General features: G+C 40.2%; 1 protein-coding gene across 14 annotated transcripts in view; it reads left to right on the top strand.

The window, feature by feature from the left end:
• Window positions 1-17,501, top strand: part of RPL34 (ribosomal protein L34) — a 180,587-nt gene that overhangs the window by 62,968 nt on the left and 100,118 nt on the right. For all 14 annotated transcript variants that reach the window (XM_068941920.1, XM_068941918.1, XM_068941929.1 and 11 more), the window contains one exon: window positions 17,148-17,220. The gene's annotated coding sequence lies outside the window, so the exon portion shown is untranslated. The remainder of the gene's footprint in view (window positions 1-17,147; window positions 17,221-17,501) is intronic.

Here is a 17,501-nt window from a genome sequence, read left to right as displayed (position 1 = left end):
AGACTGAGGCAGCCTGACCCCAGACCTCAGGCTGATTGTCTGGCAGATAGGGTAATACCCTGGCAGACACTGCCTCATATGCTCTTCAGGCACAGGAAGAGATAGGACCCAGCTTGGAGTCCTAGCCGCAGCCTGGCCCAGTGACAGAGTAATACAGTGACAGAGCTCCCATTACTTGGGAAGACTTACAAATCTAGCAATGACTTTCTTTTCTGTCTTTTTTTCTTCTAGTCAAAGCTAAAAACATTGGCCCGACATTCAAAATAGTTGTGGGAAGATAAGAAACCACAGAGAGCCAAAACACTTTTTGCCCAGTTCTTTTTCTGACATTCTAGTCACAACTGCAACATGAAAAAGATAATAACTGACAGTTACCTTGATTGCACAATTGGTTGTATGCTTGAGAAAGCAAAACTGAACTTTTGTTGGAGCTTAGGCCCCCTTGTCAGATCAGAAAGTACCTTAAAAACAACTGGGACTATAACATGAACGCAGAAGACAAAAGGTAAATGAGCTTTCCAATTACAAGAGCACTTTGTCTTAATTTCCCTTGTTTCTTGTTTCTTTGACTGAATCCTGGGACAGAGCTTCCACAGGCAGTACAACTACCCTGAAATTAAAGATGGAAACTCCTTTAATCATAGAAAAATATCTCAAAGATGGTACCAATAGATAGGAATAGTTTTCTTTTTCTGCTTCCAGACTGAAGGGAAGGTAGATAAAGCACCTAAACTGTAAAAAGTGCACTCCTGTGTAGACGGAAGGATTAACTCAATGATTTAGAATGACTTTCTCAACTTCTCATTTATTTGATTAGAACTTTAAACTTTGTTTTATTTCTTTTCTTGCCTTCTTACTCTTCTTGGATGAAAAATACTACAACTCCAGGTGAATTTTAACACCTTTTCTCTGCTTTTGTGCTACAAGCCTTTCTTCTGGTCTTATGTTAATGCTTACCCTGCTTTCTTCTGAAAGTGTCAGAAGACCCTTCCAGAGACACTGTCATCAAAAGATTGTCTAGCTGAGAATGATGCCAAAATAAACTGCTTGAGGTCCCACCTCCCAAGACTCTGAGGAATCCCAGTAGAAATTGATGAGTTAGATTTGGCACCTTTGCATATTTTAAATATATTATTTTTCCCCTCTAGGTCATGGATATTTAGACAGATGTGTTCAGAGGCTTGCAAAAATTAATGGAATGACAAAGTTAGCTCACTTTGTGTTATCTGAGTGACCAAAAAAATGTCATTGCCACAGCAAGCGACCAGGACGTCAGGGTCTAGCTGTTCTAGACCATGATAAAGTCCTTTTCATTCTTTCTGTTAATAACAGACACCATTCAGTGGCAGTGTTAAGACTTTTCTGGCCTGAATTCTTGCCCTTATGACAACACTTTGTACCTTTGCCCGAGACACCAAAGCGTTTGCTCAGGTCTTTTAAGAGGCTGAATTGGCACCTGATACCATCAAACACCTGTGACAATCCCAGTCCTAATAGCTACACCTTCAGCTTTGTGCTTCTGCTGGAAGCAAAGCTCTTCTAAACAACAGAGGCATGATTCTCACTGCTGTGGCTGTCAGAGAAGGGAAGCCTTTTAAATTGAAGTGTTACACTTGAATGATTGTTACCCCTGTAGGGAAAAACAAAAAAAGAAAAGAAAAAATTTTCACGGGACCAACAAATAACTAATGAGTGTGTCTACTGTGGAGCAGCAAGAAAAGCATATTACCTTGTCTTGTTTGGGTTGGCAGAGCTTTTCATTCATATGAAAAGAAGCTGCTACAACTTGCCTCCCCTTCTCCCAGAGCCATGCAGTCTCTGCTGCCAAAAGCACTCTTCCATTGCAGCACACACGGCAGGTAAGCGTCTGCCAAACGACACAACACAAACCTCCTAACAAGCAGCTGAGGGTAGGGCGGGGATTCCAGATAGAGACAAATCTATGTCCCTCAGGAAATCTGGAGCAAACGGATCAGTATAAAAAGTATTTCACTGCTAATTAAGTCCTGATCCTTTGGCTTCACTTAAAATAGATTGAGAGTATATCAAGTTTGAGAGCAGGTGCTGACTAGCTTGAAAGCACTGGTCCATCAAATCAGGTAAGGGTTTTATATACAGTAACTCCCTTTAAAAGAGAGACTGTAACTTGCTAAGTGATAGATATACCCAAGCCCTTTCAAGTATAATGCATTATTGACAGAGTTATAATACTTCTGACTTATTTTTATTCCCCTAAACGTCTGCAAAAATCCCCTCTGCTCTAAATGAACCTCCTCTGTCTCATATTCTATCCTCTTCATTTGCGTATGTGGAATGAGTGCTGAAGGAGGCAAAGCCAGGTGCAGTTCAGAAACACCAGGAGTATTTGCTGCTGCTCTTCCTGCCGTGGTTTTGGGATCCCAAATCCAAACAGGAAAGTCTGATTTTAGTAGAGAAGTCCCCTCCGTTCCATCTTTGTCTTCAAAACTTTGAAAAGTTAAGAGCAGAAGAAAGCCTCACAGGTTGGGTACTTACATCTTCTTCCAAGGTACCAGAATCTTTGAAGGAGTAATCATCTTTTATTAGTAACTCTTAGGTTTCCATGGCTGACCAGAATGAAGAAAGGCCCAGGAAATGTGAAAATGAAAAATAATAAGCTGCCTATGCAGCTAGGAACTGAAATAGAAAGGTCATTAAAAATTTGGGTTATGTTTTTCTGTATCTGTAAAACTTCCTTCTTAATGATCTCTGTAGTACAGAAAACAACAAAGCAGGTTAGAATAAATAAAAAGCTGTAACATGTCTCCCTACTGATATGGCTGCCTGAAGCCAGAATGCAAAATGGTACACCCTGAGAAAAGATTGCAGAATGACCAACTCAAGTTGTTCCCAATCATGAAATTGCCTTAAGAACATTATGATTAAAAAAATAGATTTTCTATTTTTGTAATTTGCTCTCTGAAATCTGAGTTTCTAATGCTCACTTTTTTTTTAAACTCTCTTTGGTGTCATAATACTGCATTCACATGGCCAAAAGGTTCTGTACCTCATCAGTTGAATGAAAGAGATATTTAAGAGGTAGTGTAACATTTACAAGTACAAGAGTCATTCTTTTATTATTCCTCATTGCATTGCCAGTCTTCTGGAAGTCAGTAAGTACTCCTTAAAATTCCTGATATGTGAAAAAATTTCTGCTGCTAGTGCTAATGCTAGAACTTGTTAGTATGCTGGTGATCAATACTGGCAGAAGGATTCCCTTTGTCCTAGGAAGGTTTTAAGCTCTCCCCTCAAGTGTTGCGGTAGTGGTATTGTTAGGAGCTTGCTTCCAGCCTTCTGGAATTTGGCAGAGAGCCAACAGGTGAAAGTGTCATTTCTCTGGAACGACAAGAGAATAGGTGCAGGGATGTTTTCTCCCGTGATATCAAGCCTTGTCATGAGAAATCTCTGCACGGCTTTCTCTCTTGCATACTGCTGCTTAGCTGCCCTTCTGTGGCTCTACGTATGTGATGCTATCAGTGCTCCATGAGCTCTTCCATCCTAGGAACTCCTGAATAGTTAACATGAAGCTAGTGGGCCAACTTTTATCTTTATCTAAATTAGTAACATTGTGCGCATGTAGTAAGAGGCAAAATTTTGCTCTGGAAGAGATAAACAAACTTAGACCAAAGTGCCTTATACTGTGCAGCAGATCCATATCCTTCAAGCTCCACTAGCAGTCTAACATTCACCCATATTGCTTATTCTGATTTTAGAATGAGAACATTCTTGGCGCTTACGCTTCCAGTCACAGTTATTTACTACCTGAATAAAAGGGGAGACTTCCTAACTGGACAGAAATAGTAAAATGATTTCATTTTCTATTGATAGATCTGCTATGAATCATCCATTGATGTGTTATGACACCATACACCTACCGAAGAATATTCCGTTGAGTTTAAGCATCAGGAGTAGAATAGGGTTGCCCAGTACATTATAGTGACAGGAAGTGGCTCAAGTGTGGTGTAATAGAAATTACAAATTATTTTTATAAATGGACAAACTTTGCATAGTTATAAATAAAAACTACATGGGCATTTAAAATTATATTGCTCTTCTAATAAAACTAAATGATCCTTACGACAATTATTTTCTGGTTTCTCTGGAAAAAGACAAATAGCAACATTAGAAACTTGAATGATACAATTATAAATAGGAAGAAATGTATTTTTGAAATAGGCTGACAATATACAGACTAAGAAAAAAAAAACCCTGATATAACTTAGAAAGCTAAAGATTCCTGAGAAAAAAAAAAAGAATGAACATCAGTAATCAGGCTTACTCATTTATACCAATAAGCAGCCAAGAAGCACAGTGCAGACAAATTTAATACTGGATCTGCAAATGTGAATAGTTCGACCTAAGTTGTCATTTAAGAAAATGGCCAAACTTCCACTGGACTCTTTAGGGTTAGAGGTAACCTCACACTTAGCTGAGTAGTTCACAAACTTTTAGCTTTCTAGAGTAAATAATTCACCTACCCTGGAGTATTTTTTGAGAGTTTAGTATGAAAAAAGGGCAACATAACGGCATCTGATATTCCTTTTCATCACATCCTGGAATCAGAAAAAATAGCTACATTGTTGAGATTTAATAGATAATTACCATAGGCCATTAGAATATACATATATTTTGAATGTGAATATTAATATGTGTACTCACTTTTAAAAAAAGCAGTAATTCCAGCCTTCATGCAGATCAGACTGTTTTTTTGAGGATCTCACAGGCCATTCATTTGTAGTTGAGGAGGTTTGTAACTCCTCAATGTGTTCTCTCAAAGACAGTGTGGCCTGGAGCCAGCCTGTTCCAAGGCAAGGACATTGCAAACACAGCTGTCCAGAAGGGATTAGCTGGAAACAAGGGCCAGATGCCAGCCACGGTACTTACTCTGCTCCAGAGTTGTTTGGGGAGATGCAAGAGAGAGATACAATAAGGAAGACTTGCAAGCAGAACAGAGGTGCTCTTAAGTCAGGAAGGCCTGCTGGAAGGAAGATTGTGGTTATCTTGCCCTAATAGGGATGAAGCTTGAAGAAGAACTTACAAAAGGATCCTCCAAAAGACCAGCTTATCATACATGAAGAGCTGCAGAGAAGAAAAGAAAGGAGCCTGGGTCCAAGCTGTAGAAACCAGCCGTATTGGTTTCCCAGCTTACATAGATTTTTTTGCTGTCTATAACAATGAGGTAATTGTTCCTTAATTTTGCAGGGAAATCAGGATTTTTGATTGATTTTACTTTAGATCAGAAGACATTTTTATGTCTAAATATGTGAGTGTATATCCAGAACATCTGTATTTAGCTTATAGATATAAAAATATGGCATGAATTTAGGTCCACCGTTGTATAGTATCTCTGATACAAAACTATGTTGTTTCCTGAAGAAATTGGGCCTAAATTACCTGCAGGGTAAAGGACCTATGGAAGACTCTGAAAGCCTCTTTCGTCTGGACCACAACACTACAGGGCCTACATGGTAGAGTGAATTAACCCATTGTTTTGATCAGGGAAGAAAAGAGTTTAGTAAATCATGCAAGATATCCAACGGCATTAGGCCATCAGTTCTGGTGGTTATACCTTTTATTTGCTTTTAATTTGGAACAGTGGAAGATTGTTAATGAAATGAACTCTGAAATGGAAGTCAGGAAAGAAATAAGAACACAGCACTGTTGATGTGGCTTTGCAGTTCAAATGGATTTGCGATATCAGTTCTTTATCCTGCTGCAGTCGCGTTGTGCTCCAGCAGTGGAAAGGAAGTTTGCTCAGCATTTGTCTTCACAGACTTGGTTATGGGATGGAAGGAGTGGAGCGGGAGGCTGCAGCTGGGGAATGTACACCTTCCAACCCATCTCCTTTGAGGTAGGGCCCAACTCAATAGCCTATTTCTAGGTGCAGGGCAGCATTCCCTCCTCACCGGAGGCCCCTTTTGTCAGGCAAAGCTACTACAGGAGGTGACAGAGCAAGAGAGAGGCTTGGTGACAAAGCTGGAGAAACACAGAAATGTATGCAGGTGAGGAGGTCTGAATCTCATATGCAGTAACTGAAAACATGAAAAGTCTGGTGGGACGAGTCCCAGGAAGGCATTTTCTGAGCACGGTCAGGCAGCCCAACATGCCCTCTCAGCACTGCCACCGCACACCCAGAAATCTACAGTGCCCTGCACTGTATTTCTTTGTGGTTGCCAGAGTCTCCCCTTTGGATCTAGTGTACATTAGTGAGGCTATTCTAATGTGAAAGGGGTGAGGAAATGGCAGAAAGCTTTTGTAATAGCATCTTTTTTTCTTCTCCATTCCTGCATAGGGTAGAGCTTAGCTGAAATGATGAATTGGTGCCACTGGCTCTATTGCTTTCTGAGAGGGTTAATGGATGGGCTAAAATTTCATTGTGTCAGTAGCCCAGTGAGCCCAGCGTGCAGTCACACTGAATGGCTTGGGCAATGCTACGTCACATATTGACAGCAGAAATAAGCATAGAATCTACATCTCTTTATGCTTGCACATCTCAGTTAAAAGACAAGTCTCACTTGAACTCACTCAATCATCTAGATCCTCCTGCATAAGTCTGAAAACAAATTATACATCCAAATTAGTGTTAAAAGCCTATATCTCTTTCCAGCTAGTAGTGCCTGAGGCTTTTGACGTTGATCGGGAGGATGTGGATCATTTTCCTGTGAAGGTGAAAGAGTTGTGAGCTGCTCTTCCAGTACCAGGAAATATTTGAACTGTGGTTATTCTTATTCCACAAAAGCTTTAAAACATTTTTTTAAACTGATGTGCTGCAGAAAGTAAGCTAAAATCAGCTCAGTTCTTCCTCACCTTAATTGGAGTCTCTTCCTTGAAAGGAGAGAAGAATTCCCATTTTGATGTACTGATGCCAGATTTTGGAGAACGAAACAAGGCCAATAGAAACGCTAAAGCTGTTGGCACTTTACTCACCTCTGTCTTCCGGCCTCACCCCAGGATAGATATACAGCACCTTCAAGATATGGCAAAAGCCCAGTTGCTTGCGAGGCCGTATCTCCACAGCTGAGCTTGGAGCTACCAGCTGGCCATGGCAACAGCCCTGGGTCGTCAGGGTGGTTATAACCAGCGTCTTTGAAGTTCTGCCCTTCAGCTATCTCCTATTGCACAGAACTTGTGATACATGAGTCCACGTCCTGCAGCTGTTGCCATTTAAGTCAGCAGGCATCTGAAGCAATGCTGGCTACCCCGGGGAAAGGGACAAGAGTTGAACAAAGTGTTCATCTTCTATTAAACCATTGAGATGCCAGTGCAGAGTCTGATTCACTGCAGCTTTCTCCTCTAAAGTCAGTGTCATGTCCGAGCTTTTTAAAAGGAAAGAACCGAGGCAGTTGCCAAGGTCTGTTAGCACAGCGTTTGAACCAAAGGGGAGGAATCAGTAATCATGTCAACAGGTTTGTAAATGAGACAAGCTGATTTTTAGAGTGTGATTTCGGTAAGCTGCAGCTCCCCTTTGCACTACTGTCTTCAGTTTGAAATTTTGCTGCTAAGTTTACTAGAGGAACTCAAGAAGATAATGCCCAGGCAGCTAAACCAGCAGAAGGATTTTAAAAAGTTTCCTTGTAGTGAGCCCAATTCAGCTCCAGTGTAACTGCAATTCCTTTTAAAGGCACATCTGAAACTGCTGCTGAAATCAGACTGAAGCCGGGGGTCCGGATCATCATTTTGCATCACAGTATTTGGGTTGCCTTCACCAGGAAAAGCTTCATCATACAAAGAATAAGCCAGAGGAAAACATGGCCCACCTGGCTGCTGCACCCATTCAGTCCTGAGCTGAATGTGCCCAAGTATTTTGTTTTCCTTGCATAGCAAGTATGCCTGCCTGTTCTAAGCCACAACAAAAGCGCTAGCAACAGACTTTGACACCTGTGTTTCCTCCAGCTGTGAGTCTCATCTTTTTTCTGCAAACCACTTTATCTGCCTCAGAATGAGGGGAGAGTTCTCAGAATTACAAAAGCTGCTCTGCAACAAATGGCCTCTTCGTTTGCGTTATCTGTACAAGCGTGTGCTTCTTGGGCTTATTTTTCAGTTACTATGAACTTTACATGCTGCAGGGTATGCCTCTGACTTACAGAGTGAGTGAGTGAGTTTGATACAAATTGCGTAACAAGACTATTTGCAGTGCAAGCTCGCATGTTTAAATCCATGGTTATGTTCTGAAGGATCTGACTTTTTCTCTCCCTTACCAGCTGTCCTCCCTTAGTGACTAGCGCTGATAACAGCCCTGCTGAGAAAGCAAATGGCAAAAAGCAAATTGCTTCTTGGAGGAAGAGGAAAAAAAAGAAAAAAGAAGGAAGAAGAAAAAAGCAAAAGGAGGTTAGAAAAACTTGCTTTAAAATGCAAACTGCCGTTAAGCCTGAGTAACTAGACTGGCAATCTATGATGAGACCGGAATTGTTGCCACTGAAATGAGTGGAGAAATGTTCTTGTCATTCACAGCAGAAGAGCAGCAAAGGAATTTATGGTATGAAAGTTGTCTGTCTTTTAGTGCATCTGCATACACCATGTGCTGGGCCACTTGGCAGGCCAGGAGATTACATAAAAAATCTTGGAAAGTCTGCTGTCTTTGTTTAATATATCAGAAATGCTTTTCTTCCATAACCAGAGCAGCAGCTCTGTATTAGACTTGTTAACGCAGGGTCGGACCTATACCCAGGCAAAACAAAAGCTGTCCTGCTTCAATTCATGAACTTTCATAAAGTGTACTGGGGACAGAAACACAAAAACGCGATGAGCGGTAGCATCAGAGTGATTTCTGTTTCACACCTTACTCAGGAAAACATCGTTAATGTTTACAAGAGAAGCAGGCAGCCTAAATAATAAAATCAAATCATATGTACTTTGCATGCTGTACCACAGCAGGTAAACTAGTAGAGATAGCAGAAAGTCACTGCAGTGCTCCAGAGCATGTAGCTAAGAAGCCAAGAATATGAGACGTAGCTGAAATCCCTTGGACAGCTATGAAAATCTCACACTTATTGTCCAACAGTGAACGAAATTTAGGTCAGTTTCATCCATCTCCTTCCCCTCAATGGGTCTGAGAGAGGAATTTTGTCTGGGTAAATGTCTCTCAACCTAGATAATTAATTATATTCATTTATTTTAATTTAATTAAAACAGGAATAATTTTGCATGACAAATTAGTTGTCACCATTAAATTTTTTTAGAGCTTGCATTTAACTCAGCTGAAAAGATCAAATAGGCTTGTTCATTTCCCTTTTTGCTTGTAGTTGTTTTTACATTCACTTCCTGTTCAAGTTCTTATGCAAGGCTACGTTTTGCTTTATATTTAAATTTTACTCTATGTTCTCAGCAATATTGTTTAAACTGTGTCTAATCTTGCAAGTTTCTTTTCTGGTGTATGTGGTCTGTTGGACTTTCCCTTTTCCTTCACAATTATTTAGAGCCTTTAGCATATATCGGTAACTTAAAATGTGCAAAAAGGTTCACTGTTCTGGTTAGGATTTTTCATTTGGGAGTTGTGTGATTAGTAGCAAGCCATTTTATAGCCCAAAAACCTGGCTTGTAAATATGAACAGATAGCAGGTGACTGAATGTGGAGAACTCACTACATCATCATTTTGGGGATTAATAGGCAGCCAACAACTCATTTAAGCCAATCCTTAAAAGCTTTTACTATCAACCTAGCATTTAAAATAGGGTGATTCTACTTTAAATAGCTTCTCAGCCGACTCCTAGCCATTCTGTTCTGTGTTTTGACTAACAAAAGCCCAGACTTCACAAGTATACTTACCTTACCCTGGCGTGTTTGTGCATAGCTAATAAAAAGGGAATTGCTGACTTGGCTTTGTCTTTTAGATCCTTTATATTACTTTGCTATAATAAAGTGCAGAACACACACCAGGCTCAAAAATATATTTGTAAAGACCTCATGGCCTTTATGTGACCATTTATTAGATGGTTCTTCCCACAACTAACGATAACAATTAACTCATCAAAAGATACCAAGAGAAAGTTATTTGCAGAAAGGATATGGGACACACTGGAGCGTTAGATAAGCTTGTATATTTAGAAAAATGCATTAGCTCATGTACTTCGTCAAAAAGGCAAAATCTTCATCATCCCATTGCACCCAGTCTTAGGTGGCCTACGTTATTTCATGTACTTTGTGACATTATTGCATATACTTTTAAAAGCTACACAGAAGCAGCTTACTTCTCTTACTTCTATCACTTCACGGTCTGAAACATATTACTGTTTTCATATATTGTTAACATAATTAGAAAAATATTTACTGTTCTGTTTTTTTGAACTTGAATTTAAACATTATTTTCTTTACAGCGACTTTTGCAGTAGGGTAACAAAAATACACACAAAAAGTCTTTCTGTTTTATAGGTGATGAAAGCAATTTTTACAGAACTATGTGAGCTTTCATCTCCTTTGAATTTTATAGGACTTTTCTATAAGGACAGAATGTTTGTGTATGTCACCCGAAAAAGGGGATTTTCTGCTTGAGCTATTTTCTCTCAGAGCTGATTCAGATATATCAGGCTATGAGAATATCTATCATAAAATACTGTTTTTGCATATGTTTCTCTCTGACTTCTCAGCTGGTGTGGCCCATCTCTAATGGGCAATTGCATTGAGATTGTGCATTTGCCTCTGGGTCTGTCATGAGGCTTGGCTGCTGCTGGACATTCTGAGAATTGGCACAACACGCTTTCACATGCTGCAAAAATAATTTCTTGTGCTAATCCCTCGTGGCATTTACATATTACACAAGCCCCTCTTTTTAGAAGAAAAAACCCAACATTTTCCCATGACCATAGTTAATGTACTGTAAGTCTGTGAGCTGTTTGGCTCTCTGAGCCGCATCTCAGGATACTTCATCCTCCAGAAAAAGACTCGATACAGCAGCATGTGTTGTATCAAGAGAGGAAAGCTCTGGTGTGCTTAAAACATTAGTTCTAGCCCTGAGAGGTCTGAGTTCAAATTTATGCTCATCTTCTGACTACTATGTGACTATTTATTAGGGTACTACATAAACACAAAGCTAAATAGGTCCTCTTGTGATAGACACAACATCTAAGAATGTAAGAACATCTGTCCTTGTTCTTCTAAGGATTCCTTGACCCCACTCTCCATTATCCAAAACTGTTCATAAGCAGATACCCAGGGAACAGTAAAAATGAGAAAAGAAATGTGATACTTCCTCCAAGTATTCTCCCAATTTCCAAATTTTTAACTCAGGGAATTTCCTAAACCTGATTTGTTTTTTTTTCTTCTGTTTAATAACTCTTAATGGCTCTCTCTTCAAGGTACTTGTACAGGTTCTCCGTCAAGCCATACAAACTTTTTCCATCCCCAATACCTTTTTGCAGGGAGTTTTGTAGCAGACAGACTGTAGCAGCAGTCTCCTTTTACTTGTCCTGAGCCTTGCTCTGGCAAGTTTCCTTTGATACGTCTTATTTCTTAAACTGGAAAAGACAGAGAACATTCAGTTTTTACCCACCTTTTCCAAAACACTCTTTAATTAGCTGACCTCTATCATGTTTCAACCATCCAGATTGTCTCTCTTCCAGGCTGACAAGTCTTAACCGGCTCAGCTGTCCCTTTAGTGGAAATTATTCCACACAGTGGTGACTCTAGTGCTTTTTTCACTAGTGGGGATATTAACAGAAGATTTTACAGTAGACTTGTGTGTTTCTGTGTGTATGTGCACACATGTAGTGCAATGAAGGTTCAAGAGAATGCTATTGTACAAAACAAGAATGGTGTAGGTTATTTATTATAAAGAAAGTACTGACAAGGTGAGAATATTTAGTTGTTACTCATTGGAAAACAGGAACAGAATGGCCAGTGCCTTGTAAAGGACCTTGTAACTTTCTCCTTTGTGTCTCCCTTCTCCACTTCAGCCTGAATGGCTACCTGTGCATTTCTGCGAAGGAGGGAGAGCCAGCAGAATCCTCACTGAGGGCCACTGCACAGTTGAACGAATGCACAAGAGCTCTGTAATGCATTTGTTGAACTTGTCACAATCTCATAGTGAAAAGGAAGGCTGAAACTCACAGCAATACAAGGAATTGTCACCACTCACCTCACAAATGAAATCACAGGGCAGGTGGGGTGTCAGGACCTTCTAGCTTTCTCCTACGCACTGCTTTTGCACTCAGCCTGTGTGCATCCTGGTCGTCGCTCTGACTTTGGGGATAGTTGGGGAAATCCCCAGTGAAGGCTACTTTGCAAGACACAGCATACATCTTGTGATGCCGGGCTTGGTGCTAGCATATGCATTTCCATGCCTTGTGGAGGAGAGAAATAAAGCTTAGAAAGAATTTCTAAGGGGTGCCTGAAGGTCTGGTGGTCTTCCATGCTGTCCCCAAAGTAAAAGCGACTCCGATTCCTTGCTTGGGCTCATCCTTGTTGCCTTTCTCTGAGCATTTGTACTTTACAGGGACAGCTCTATACAGACTGTGTTGAAAGTGTGATCAAACCATAGATGTATGCAGTGGCATAATGATGTTATTTGCTAGGAATTGCGGCAATTCCTAGCAAACCGATTGGTTGGGTTTTTCCTTTTTTTGACTGCTACTGAGCATTGAACTGAAGTTTAGGAAACTAGGCAGTCCACAGTATTTGCAGCCCTAGTAGAAGAAAGAAAGACCCACCATGGGCACTAGGATAGCGCATATCCCTTTGCATTTAATGGAGCAAATGGCATGTCTGTTCCTTAATAAATCAGTTGATTTTTGACAGCTAATTGGTAGAGACCAGTTTTGACTGCCTTATTCATGTATTTGTACAGTCATCTCTGCCGTGGTCAGTTCTGAAGTTGCTCTTTCTGAAATTGCAAAAGGCACTCCTTCTTTGTTGGTTTCATCTTGCTTATGGACACTGTGCAAAGTCCTCCTCTGCCAAAATGGGGTGGAAATAAAAAGAAAAAGAGTTGCTGTGGTCTTTAATTGCCCCTGTTTCAGAAGTTCTTTTTGTAGGCTTTTTTTTTCTTTCTCAGAACCAAATTACCAATATCTTTAGCCAGTGTCTGATTCAGGAGTGCAACCATGCTGAAATCCTGTCCCCTTTTAACCTCCTCACAGATAGAGTGAATAACAGCGTGCATTTCCTTCACAGGAAGATAGATGCATAAATTACTAGATGCTTAAATATTTGGGTAACAGGGCATCAGGTGAGCATAAGAGCTAGTGAGATTGTTTTCTTCATCACTATCTTTTCTTAAGCTCTAATTTTTATCTTTGTTCTATGCCAACATGTTGGCCTCCATTGGCTACCTAAACCTGAGGTGGTGATTAGTGGAAGTTCAGCTCTATTCCTGAGGAGTTATGAAATTCCTTAAACTTAGATTGAACTCGGGAAAGAGCTAACCAAATCAGCGGTCCAAAATTGCCCACTGATTCCCCAAACCATACTCTAGAACTACAACATAAGGAATTACAAAGGCACAAATTGACCTTATCATCAAAATGAAGTTATTCTAAACACCATATTCATCAGATTTGGGATGCAGGTAGACTACTATTCAAGATGTAACTGCTGCAGAGCTGTTTGCACTGCCTCACGGCAGAATAGACTGATGGAAGAGATTGGATGAATGCTTCTCATTTACTCTGGTAAAAGCTTTGCGAGCTTAGCTCAAATCAACTTTATAGTATACTAAGGAGCTGGCTTTGCTTGAGAAATGGATGAGGAACATTCATACCATCCATCCTTTTGGCTCTGAAGAAAAGGCGATGAATCTCAAGCAGAGGAATACTAACAAACTAAACAAGGGGCAATAAATGATTTGCTTGTTTTTTCATTGGTCACTACTAAAATGCTGTTGGTCCATTTACACACAGATGCTCAGGGTTTGCTGTGGAAAGAACCCTGGCTTTCCCAGAGTTACTGCGCTCCCTGTTCATGGCACTCCTGTTTGGAGGAGCCTTGAGCAGAAAAGCACCAAGATGGTGAGATGCTGATATTGACTGATCCTTTTGAGGTCTTTTTGATTAAAAATAATCTTAAGCCCAAAGCCAGGAGTGGTTTTCAAACAACAGAGATCCCTGAGAAGTAAAGATCCTCTGTACTAAACTAGAGAACTATCTTATAGTAAAAAACACATTCTGGCAATGCAGAACTGCAATTCCATCTCTCCCTTGAAATCTTATCCTTAGTCAGGGTAGGAATGGTTTCAGCTGAGGGAACACATCCTTTCACAATACTCAAGTAAAAGTGTGTAAAAATACATGCCTATGTGTTTTTTATCTCCTTCTGCTACAGTTTAACAATAACCTAACATATGACTCCTTTAGTTGGCAGATTGCTTACATAAAGTCTGCCATTTCTATTGCTGACAGATCTCTCGCTTCTTACTCCTCCAGACTGTGTAGAATATTTAATTAAATTTTGCAACTTCAGTATGAAGTTCAGGAAAAAAATAAAGATAATGTTCGTGGGGAGAAAAAGGATTTCTTTTAAAGTCAGCTTCATTAACGACTGTTCTATTAGAGTGAGGGTCACTTTGCCCAGACTGAAATAACTGCATCTCCTTAATTGCATTTTATTTAAATTATTTCTTTATTTCAAACATGTTATGCTTGTTAGTGATTTAATGTACCTGGAAGCACAAATTAATTATACCTGGCAGCTAATTGTAGGAAAGTTATGGTGATCAATGTTTATGCTGTTTTTTTAATATCTACCTTTAGTTTATATACTTGGATTAGTTCCCTCCCAATCATGAATAAATATTTACTGCTCATATAGTCCCATGCAAATTGGATTAATTTTAGCATATTCATGGAGAAGGACATCATTGCCTAGCTCAGTATTGAGCTAGCTGAACAAGCAAAGTTGGGTTTTTTTCCCCTGCTTAAGTAGTGAATGAGCTAGGTGGAAAGAAAATTCAGCACAAGTTTGCTTATCCCAGATGGTTTGGGGGCATTCAGGGTATTTAGATAGATGGAGGTAAAGGCAATCAAAGATTTGAGTGGGAAAGTGACTCTTCCCGGGGCACCTAACCTTGAAGAATTTCAGTTAAATACTTCTTAGCTAAATGGGATGGTAATTGGATAAACAGGGTGGTAAAAGTTGTTTGATTTTGGATACGAACAGGACTGAGCGCACGTCTATAAATTCTGCTTTTTATAGCCTATTTATAGCATCTCTTACAGCTTTCATATTTTCCCTGACACCTCGAAGTTGCATTACATCCTGTAATATAAATGTACCACACAATTCTTCAGACCATAGAGTCTCCTTTCTCTCTGTCTCATTAGCTGCTGTTTCAGGTATGATACAAGCAACAGTCACCCAGACCTAGGAGAACAAAACGACGTTAACTTTTCTTTCTGTCGCCAGCATTTTGTGTCATCCTCAACTGCTACATACTGACTCACGGAATATGCACAACTGGTGCATATTGACGTGTGATGCTGACTCTCTTCTTGCAGCCTAGTGGTAGCTCTTCCATATTGCTCCATCCTGACGATGTCCTCGGAGTGTGAAGTTGTACCCTGGTCAGGGGATTGCTTCTCTTTTTCCATTTCTCCTAACGATAGAGGTGGGTCATCTCTTATTGAAAACTGCGCAGTTGAGAAATCCTCCTCTGTGCGTTTGTTAGCTGAGCTGAATTGTGGAATAAGCCTTGAAGTAAAAAGCCTTTTTAGTCAGAGATGTGAACCCTTTCAGCTTTTTTGGCAGATTAATTGGTTGTAGGAACGCTGTTTCTTTTGAGACACCAAGTTACTGAGGGCTTCTGCATTGTTCTTGTGCCATAATACAGTATCAGGAACAAGCTGGAAACAAAAGGCATAGGATTCAGGCAATGCTGTAGCGTGGGGGCCATTAACCAGCTCTGTAGTGCAGAGACTCTGAAAGCTTCTCACATTGTGGGCCTTTCTGGTTAGGAAAGACATCATCTTGGAGCAGCTTTGGGGTATTCAGCACTTTGACAACAAGATGATGTGTACAAGAACTTCAGTGAAGATCACGGGGGCTAAATCTGGGTGTCAGGATTTGAGAACCTCAGCCAGTATGCTGAAACCGCCTGAGAAAATGTCTGGATTTTGTATCATCAGCCAGATTTACCTTTTCAATGATTAAGACAATTGGATACAAATTGTATTTACTTGCTGTCTGATGTCTTAGAGGGTAAAAGTTCTTTAGGCCAGCAGGATAAAGGAAACAAACAGATTTGGTATTTGATTTTGAGTCCATTTGACTTGATCTTTGGCAGCGCAATATAAATAATAACCCACAGCAAAAGTCCAGTTCTCCTCCTCCCACTCTGGGGGATGTTGCTGGAGTTGGTGCAGATACAGTCTGACATCCCTCTGTGCACCTGTGAGTGGCCTATGCGCAGGTAGATAATCAATGCCCATGCACCTACCCCAGTGTGCCCCAAACATACCGGAATCACTGACACTCAAGGAGACTCAAGGAGACTCAAATGCATTATATGATGTCTATGCCTCTGAACTCCTGGGATGCATTGGATGCTTGTGTGATGTAGAGTTGTTTTTTTGTATGGTTAGTAGCCATTTGTGTGTGTTTTCCAGATGTTCCACCTGCAGACTGTCTAGAAATCTGGTGGAAATCTGCCCGAAGCAGTTGAGTTGGCAGATTTGAAATGTCTTTTACATGTCTAATTAATGTAGTGTGCATGTAAAGTGTCTTCCTATGCAAAGGGGATTAGAAAAGAAAAATATGAATTACTAATAAAAGCAGCTAAATTAGAATCTCAGTTCTTTGTGTGTCTTGCAGACCTTTATCTTCACATTTCTTACATCAGTGGTGGTATTCTACGAACATGCTGTAATCAGTTTTTCAGCAAGTGAGTGTGTACTTGTAATTATGTGATACGTTCCATGATGTTTTAAATTTCTTGTGTATGGTTCAAATTCAGCTGCTGCCTTTATAACACAGCATCCCTCACAGTGTTGCACCTATGTGCTATTTACAAAGGATAAATTGAAGCTGCCCCTCAGTATTTTCTTGTAGCCGTCTAGCTGCCTAACGTGGTTTTGCAACCTCCCATTTTAAGGCCTACAGTAACTGGAGTAGCGACACTGCCCAGTTCCTCTTTGCTCTACGCTAGTTAGCACAATTAGTGATGAGCTGAAAGGACACAGCGGATTTTCTCTGATTACCTTTGCAGGTGACACAAGACTGGAAGAGTTAAGGCTTATGAAGAGGCCAGGGATACAGACCTTTCTGCAGGAGTTGATAAGGTAAGGGAAAGTTAATGACTGGAATGTTTCTATGATAAGGGTGGGAGGGAACATGAGGGGACGAATGCTAAGGCTAAGGTCGAATGGGAGACTGTCTGGGAAGCAGTGACTGAGTAAGGAATTTGGTGGAATTTTTGATAAAGAGACAGCAGAACAAATTCCCAGTGTAACACTGTCTATTGGATTTAATGACATCCTTTTGAAATGTTACTCATCCCTGGCTATATGAATAATGAAACCTAAAAGTATGAGCAGAGAATGTTTTAGTAAATATAGTTGAG

This window comes from Struthio camelus, chromosome 4, assembly GCF_040807025.1.
Source record: "Struthio camelus isolate bStrCam1 chromosome 4, bStrCam1.hap1, whole genome shotgun sequence".
Lineage (NCBI taxonomy): Eukaryota > Metazoa > Chordata > Aves > Struthioniformes > Struthionidae > Struthio > Struthio camelus.
Note: the sequence above shows the minus strand (reverse complement) of the source record. Positions and strands in the feature narration are given on the sequence as shown.